The following is a 7,101-nucleotide window of genomic DNA, read 5'->3' as shown; positions in this document are numbered from 1 at the left end:
TGCATGTGATTGCTAGCATGTAATTTATTATAATGTTGAATTACATTGTGTATGCTAACATGATATTATGTTTTATTTCTTTTGAAACTACATGTTACCTGAATATCTGAGTTGATTTGATAATGTGTATTATTTGGAAATGAGTCAGAACCAATTCTTGATCAGAGGTAAGCTGATCGGAAAGGAATTGAGACGGATTTGTCTCATGTGATTGCTAACTCTTGTGATTATCAGATATACCTCCGAGAAGAATTCGAGAATCGGGTAGTACTTCGAGTAATCAGATAGATGTGTCAGAAACTGTGGGGACCCGGACGCTGATATTCTTCTTAATCATCTTTGGGATTTAATTATCAATTAAGATAAACAGGGTCTAAAAATTTTTCTTTTTAAAATAAAGTGCGGAAGGTAATGGCATCTACATAATATACATATCTGTATAAAACTACATTTCAGTACAAAGGTACAATAATGTACAACAGTCTTTTCAATTAATCTAAGGTTCAACCTACTAAAGTTCAAGTAATAAAACCAAATCTATCCATGTCGGGAATCACCACGCTAAACTCGTCTTCTCTCATCATCTTCTCGACCCCGATCTTGTCCCACCTGTTGTCATGCACACATACAAAACAAGACAACAGCCGGATACTCTGGTGAAAATAAATCCCAGTATAAAACATGGTAAGCATGCATATAAACAATCTAAATTATAAACATGCTATCATGGACATATTTAAAAGTAATAGATTTCATAATCTATAAAATCAAATCAAAATAAGCATGCAACTCAATTCAGATAAACATGCAGTTTAATCAAATCATAAACATATACTATCATGACTGAAAGTAATAAAGATGGGTTTCATAGTCTATGAAACCACATCCATAAACGCATGCAGTTCTAGTCAAATCATGTCTTGACTCGACTCAACTATAACTCTAGGAATCTCGGTATGAATAAGACGATCTATCACCTACCCTCCCAATCGGGGTGACGGTACGTCTTATTCCTAGACTTCGGCCTGATCTATATCCACATCTACAATAGGAGACTGATCTTCCCCTACGCTGTGATATAGCCGAACATCTAGAAGTTTGACTGATCTGTCAAGACTCCCTATCTTAAATGCAATAAATAACAATCTGTAATTAAAGCATAGCATATCAACACATAAACAAAACATATTCATATCAGAATATAACAATAATCTAGTATGTGATTTTGTTGGGAAACTCAAATAGGATCTTATTTGAGTCGTGTCTTCACGAATATCACATGAATTATACCTTTGTCGTCCCGGTCTGACGAAGACGATGACCTGTATTCAAATCTGTCCATATCAAATCTGAAATGACAATATCGAATACACTATATCAGTGAATAACTCAATACACAATCTGTTCTGATTAATACTCAACTCAATACACAATCTGGTCAATATCAATGTAATCTCAATCACTATCATATCTGATCAATCTAAATCAATACTGAATCTGATCCATCTAAATCCAATAATTCAAAGTAAGACTTGGTTTGCTCAAAACTCAATCTATATCAATTCCGGCGGCATAACGGCGCAAATTCGATATACCCGGCAACTCAAACATCATTAATCTGATACCAACGACTAAAAACCTCACAATATCAACCACAACATAATAAAATCTGCACCTACTAGGTTCGAACAACATGCTGGATTTTTCAAACCAATTCATATGATGTCCGTTCTTCGATCCGATTACGGTTCTATAATCTCTATATACTCAAGAACACATATCAACAATTAAATCACAAATCCTCCAACATCTAAATTTTGAAACATGCTGGAAATGGATGAAAATTACCTCCCCTTGAAGCTCTTAAGGTAAGGATCAAGAATCTATACTTGGATTAATAAGTTGATGGTTGGATGTTGAGATATGAATTTTTGAAGATCAAAATCCTTGAAGGAACCCATGGAAACTCACGTTTTCACCCTTCCAAGCTAGGCATCCATTAAAAAAAATGAAAATTGGAAGGGAATGCCACGTTCAAGAGGTGACCAAGACAAGTGTCCCACTTAAATTTTCATATTTGCACTTTAGTCCCTCAACTTTTCACTAATTGCAAATTGGCCCCCGCTCAATCTTTTTAATTCAATTCAATCCTAAATAATTCCATTTCAATCCTAATAATTGCAAACATCTTGGAATATAATTCAACACTCCAAAAGTTTCCAATTACATACTCTCGGATTAAAATAATATCATCTTTATTATCTCGGGCCTTACAGAAACTTTGATGGAAACAATGATGACGAGGTTTCAGTCGTTTCAACCGCCGATTCTGAAGGGTACTGAGACGATTGTTGATTGTGAGAATTTGTTAGACGACATAGAGATACTGTTTGATTCACTTGGGTACCCAGATGAACGCAGAGTCAAGCTGATTGGGCACCAATTACAGGAAGTAGTCAGGAGTTGGTGGATTGCATCCAAAGAAGCCTTGGAACGGTGTGGCACGGTGATTACGTGGAAGATCTTCAAAATTGAGTTCTATCGAGGATTTTTCCCAAGTTCGTACCGAGAGGATACGAAAATGGAGTTTGGAAATTTGAAACAAGGCCAGCTAAGTATTAAGAATATGTTGCTCAATTTTCTACCTTGCTATGTTTGGCTCCTCACGTGGCTGGGAATGATGAAGCTGTGACTGATCAGTTTGTTAAGGGATTGAATCCTGAGATATTGACATTAGTAAATACAGGCCGACCCTATAGTTTTGTTGATGCTCTGAGTAGGGCCAAGAGAGCCGAAACCAGTCTGACCAGACAGAAAGAAGCTTTGTTTGCGCCTCTAGCATCGAGATCACAGCAACCACCTCTCGGACCTGAGACTGGTAGTAGTACTGGTGAAAAGAAAGACTATTTGAAAGCTCGAAAGAAGCAGTTTAAGAAGTTAGGCAGTAGTCTTTCTAGCTCCAGTAGTTCGAGTCAGAGTTATACTGGAGTGTATTGCAATACCTGCGGAAGGAGACATCCCACGAAGCAATGCCAGGGAGTATTTGGTAGTTGCCGTATCTGCAAAAAATCCGGACATTTTGCGAGAGTATGTCCACATCGCGGTTCCCGAAGATTCCCGGGAGCAGAAGCGTCTGGTGGTAGTGACCGAGGAACAGATCCAGGATGCACTTGATGATGTAGTGACAGGGTATCTGTTCTTTTATGATTTTATTCCATATGTATTGGGAGATTCTCGTACATCTTATACATGATTCTGTATGAATTGCATTGACATATGCTTTATTCGGTTGGGTCTGTATATACTATAGTATTGATTTCTTTATCTTTTGGGGGAAAGATTGATACCAGTGAATTCTGTAAATATCGTTTACTGCAGTGAAGTGAGAATGAGATTGAGTTATACTGTGTTGTACTTGTGTGGTCTGATTTTGACTGCATTATTGATATTGATGTATTGACAAGTACAGAACTATTATAGATTCTTGCCAGGAGATGGTAAGATTCGGACCTGAAATGGCCGAAGAATGAATAATATACGGTAAGGATTTTCGATTTAAAATTCCTTTGATATCTGTATTATTTATGACTCGATGATTATCGAAAGGAATGGAGTAATTTCTTATGTATTCAGTGGATTACTGAAACTGAGTGTATCATGGAATAATTTGCCAGTAGCAGGAGAATTGCTAAAGTCTTCCTAGAGAAGATTCCGGGTTTGCTTTATATCAGGGAGACTGGTGAACTTGAAAACGATCTCTATGACTTAAAATTGAAAGATATTCCACTAAATGTCCATTCAAAGGCAGACACCATATGAGATATGGATGGGTAAGCCTCCCAAATATTCTTATCTTAGAATATGGGGGTACCCTGCTTATGTGAAGCAGGTAGAGGGAGATAAATTGGATAGTCGATCCATTTTATGTTACTTTGTGGGATATCCAAGGAATTCAGTTGGATACTATTTCTATCATACCCAAGTGTGGAATCTCGTGGATCCACCTGAGGGAATTGTTCCCATAGGGTGTAAATGGATTTACAAGAGGAAACTTGGGGCGGATAGGAAGGTATTGACCTTCAAGGCGCGATTGGTGGCAAAAGGATATACTCAAAGACAAGGAGTTGACTTTGAGGAAACCTTTTCTTCCAGTTGCAATGTTCAAGTCCATTAGGATATTGCTAGCCATAGCTGCATGGTATGAATATGAGGTATGGCAGATGGATGTCAAGACAACATTTCTTAATGGGGATATTAAGGAAGAGATTTACATGCCTCAACCTGAAGGGTTTACATCTGTCGGAAGTGAGCATATGGTATGCAAACTTCAGAGATCTTTTTATGGTCTAAAGCAGGCATCTAGGAGTTGGAACCTCAATTTCTACAGTACAATCAAAGAGTTTGGTTTTACTAAGAATCCTGAGGAACCCTGTGTGTATAAGAAGGTCAGTGGGAGTGCTGTGTCATTCTTGGTGTTGTATGTTGATGACATTCTACTCATTGGGAATGATGTAGGAATGCTGCAATCAACTAAGATATGGTTAGCGAGTAAGTTCTCGATGCAAGACTTGGGTGAAGCATCTTTTGTATTGAGAAATACAGATCTATAGAGATAGATCAAAAAGATTGCTTGGTCTCACCCAGTCCACATACATTGATACCATCGTGAAGCGGTTCTCGATGGATGAGTTCAAGAGAGGACATCTACCAATGTGTCATGTCGTGTCCCTATCCAAGTCAATATCTCCCAAGACTGATGCAGAGATAGCGGCGATGATAAGCATTCCTTATGCATCTGCAGATTGGTAGCATCATGTATGGGATAATATCTACACGTCCTGACGTGGACTTTCGCACTAAGTGTAGTGAGTAGATATCAATCGAACCCCGGTCTTCCACATTGGAAAGCTGTGAAAGACATCCTCATGTATTGAGAAGGACCAATGAATTGTTCTTGGTCTATGTGGGTGGGGAACTGAAATTGGAAGGCTATACCGACTCTAGCTTCCAAAGCGATATCAATGACCCGAAGTCAACCTCTAGGTTCGTATTCATGCTCAATGATGTTGCTGTCTCTTGGAAGAGTTCCATGTAAGACAGTACTGCGGATTCCACCACTAAGGCCGAATACATTGCTGCATCAAATGCAGCAAAGGAGGCTGTTTGGATAAGGAATTTAGTCCAAGAGTTGGACGTCGTTCTTATGGAGTTGCTCCTGTCCCGGTGTTGTGTGACAACACGGGAGCTACAGCTCAAGCAAAGGAGCCAAGGTCTCATCAGAAGTCCAAACATGTATTGAGAAAGTACCACATCCTTCGAGAGATTGTGGAAAGAGGAGATGTCTTAATCGACAAAGTCGGCTCCGCAGATAATGTTGCTGATCCACTAACTAAGCTTTTACCTGGACCATTACTCAAGAAGCATCGTGAATCGATGGGTTTGAAGCATATGGGTAGTTGGCTCTAGTGCAAGTGGGAGATTGTTAGAGTAGGTGCAAGTCGAGCCAAGTGTTGGCCGAGTGTTCACAATTAAACTCTATGTATAAACAATCTTTGTTTTAATAATATTTGAAATTATTATTTTGGTACATCTTTATCTGTATACCCATGCTAGTTGCATAGATAAAGTCCTTAAATATACACATAGTAGAAAGAATATGAGATGCTCATAGGATGAGTATCATGAAACTCATATTTGGAATACTGTATATTCTAAACAGTTCCTAGTCGATTCAGCCGCCGCTAGAAGGATATAGTCCGCTCGAGTTCTAGACTAGTATCTGCGATGTGAGTACCATGTTTCATTGGTAGGGAACATTGTGATGTCCGAGCATGCAGATAGGTGCTCCTTGTAGAGTGCACTGAACAACTCTCCACAAAGGACTTTTCAAGTGCTTCTCAATTATCGAGTGGAAACGTCCTAGTTTATGATTGTACACCATTAGTCCTTATGATCCGGGACAACATTGAGACTCTATGTGCTAGAATTACACTTTGACTTGTTTACCGACTCTCATGGGGTCATCAGGTGGCAAGGTTGGGTGTTCTGTCGAAACATATAGGAGTCAATGCATTGTAGTCGGGGATTCACCGCTTATCTTCGGGTATGGATATCCTATGTGTTCTCATGTATATGTAGTATGAAATCTATGATCAGAGTATGGTGGTAATTATGAAAGGGGTTTCATAGATTACACCATCGATGCAACTAAGACATATGATAAACATAAAAATTGTACATTAATTAAATGTTATATAATATAAATATATAGTTTTGTTTTATTAAATGTTTAAATATTATATGTTTTATAATAAATTGTATAAAATATAAGTTGTTGTGTAATTACAAGTTTTTACTACTTTTTACAGGTTCGATAAAACAAGAATAAACTTGGCGTTGCAAATGGGATTAAGATGATTCTTGGACCTGTAGAAAGTTGATGTTAATATCTATAATATTGATGTCAATCATGAGATAAAAATCCTCTCACAATTGGGATCAAATTAAGCAACAAATAAAGTTACCAAAGGAGTGGCAGTTTTACCATGCTCTAGTATTTTGACCATATCTCTCAAATTACTTGGTCAAATGATTTGAAAAAAATACCACAACTAGACAACTCAATTATCCACATGTTTTTTTTTTATGTTAAGAAGCAAATTCCAAGAAGAAGATTTTTAAAAGTGATGTGTAATATAATATAATATCTTGGAACACCAATGAAGACTTTTGTGTAAAAAAATAATATTTTACTTGTGGTTGTCTCCCCAAATTTGGCTATAAATAGGGGTGCATTGTAATGTATTGAGATATCCCTCATTCTATAAACAAACCTTTGAGTTCATAATATTTCTCTCTATATTTTTCCTTTATTTCTTCATTTAAATATAATTAGCATGTTAATTTCATATTCAAAGTTTTACACTTTGAATAATGAATAGCTAACTTCCTAAAGTTGAGATGTAAAGGTGAAACTCTTGGCATGATAATAAGGTTACTAAAAGGTAAGAATCTATGTTTTATATTATTTAATCATTATTTATTGTTTATGTTATATTTATTTCTTTAAGCATTTTTATACCCTACTTATAAGTGGGAGTT

At 37.1% G+C, this 7,101-nt stretch overlaps 1 long non-coding RNA gene across 1 annotated transcript; it reads right to left on the bottom strand.

Moving 5' to 3' along the window:
* Positions 1–549: 549 nt before the first annotated feature.
* On the bottom strand, positions 550–1,982 carry LOC142550829 (uncharacterized). The gene is made up of 3 exons (XR_012821416.1): positions 1,849–1,982; positions 1,291–1,349; positions 550–609 (listed from the first exon to the last, which is right to left on the bottom strand). It is a non-coding gene; the product is annotated as an uncharacterized LOC142550829 (long non-coding RNA).
* Between the last annotated feature and the right edge of the window lie 5,119 nt (positions 1,983–7,101).

The sequence above is a fragment of the Primulina tabacum genome, chromosome 7, assembly GCF_025594145.1.
Source record: "Primulina tabacum isolate GXHZ01 chromosome 7, ASM2559414v2, whole genome shotgun sequence".
In the NCBI taxonomy this organism is placed as follows: Eukaryota; Viridiplantae; Streptophyta; class Magnoliopsida; order Lamiales; family Gesneriaceae; genus Primulina; species Primulina tabacum.
The sequence above is the reverse complement of the archived record's forward strand: the minus strand, read 5'-3'. Positions and strand labels throughout refer to the sequence as shown.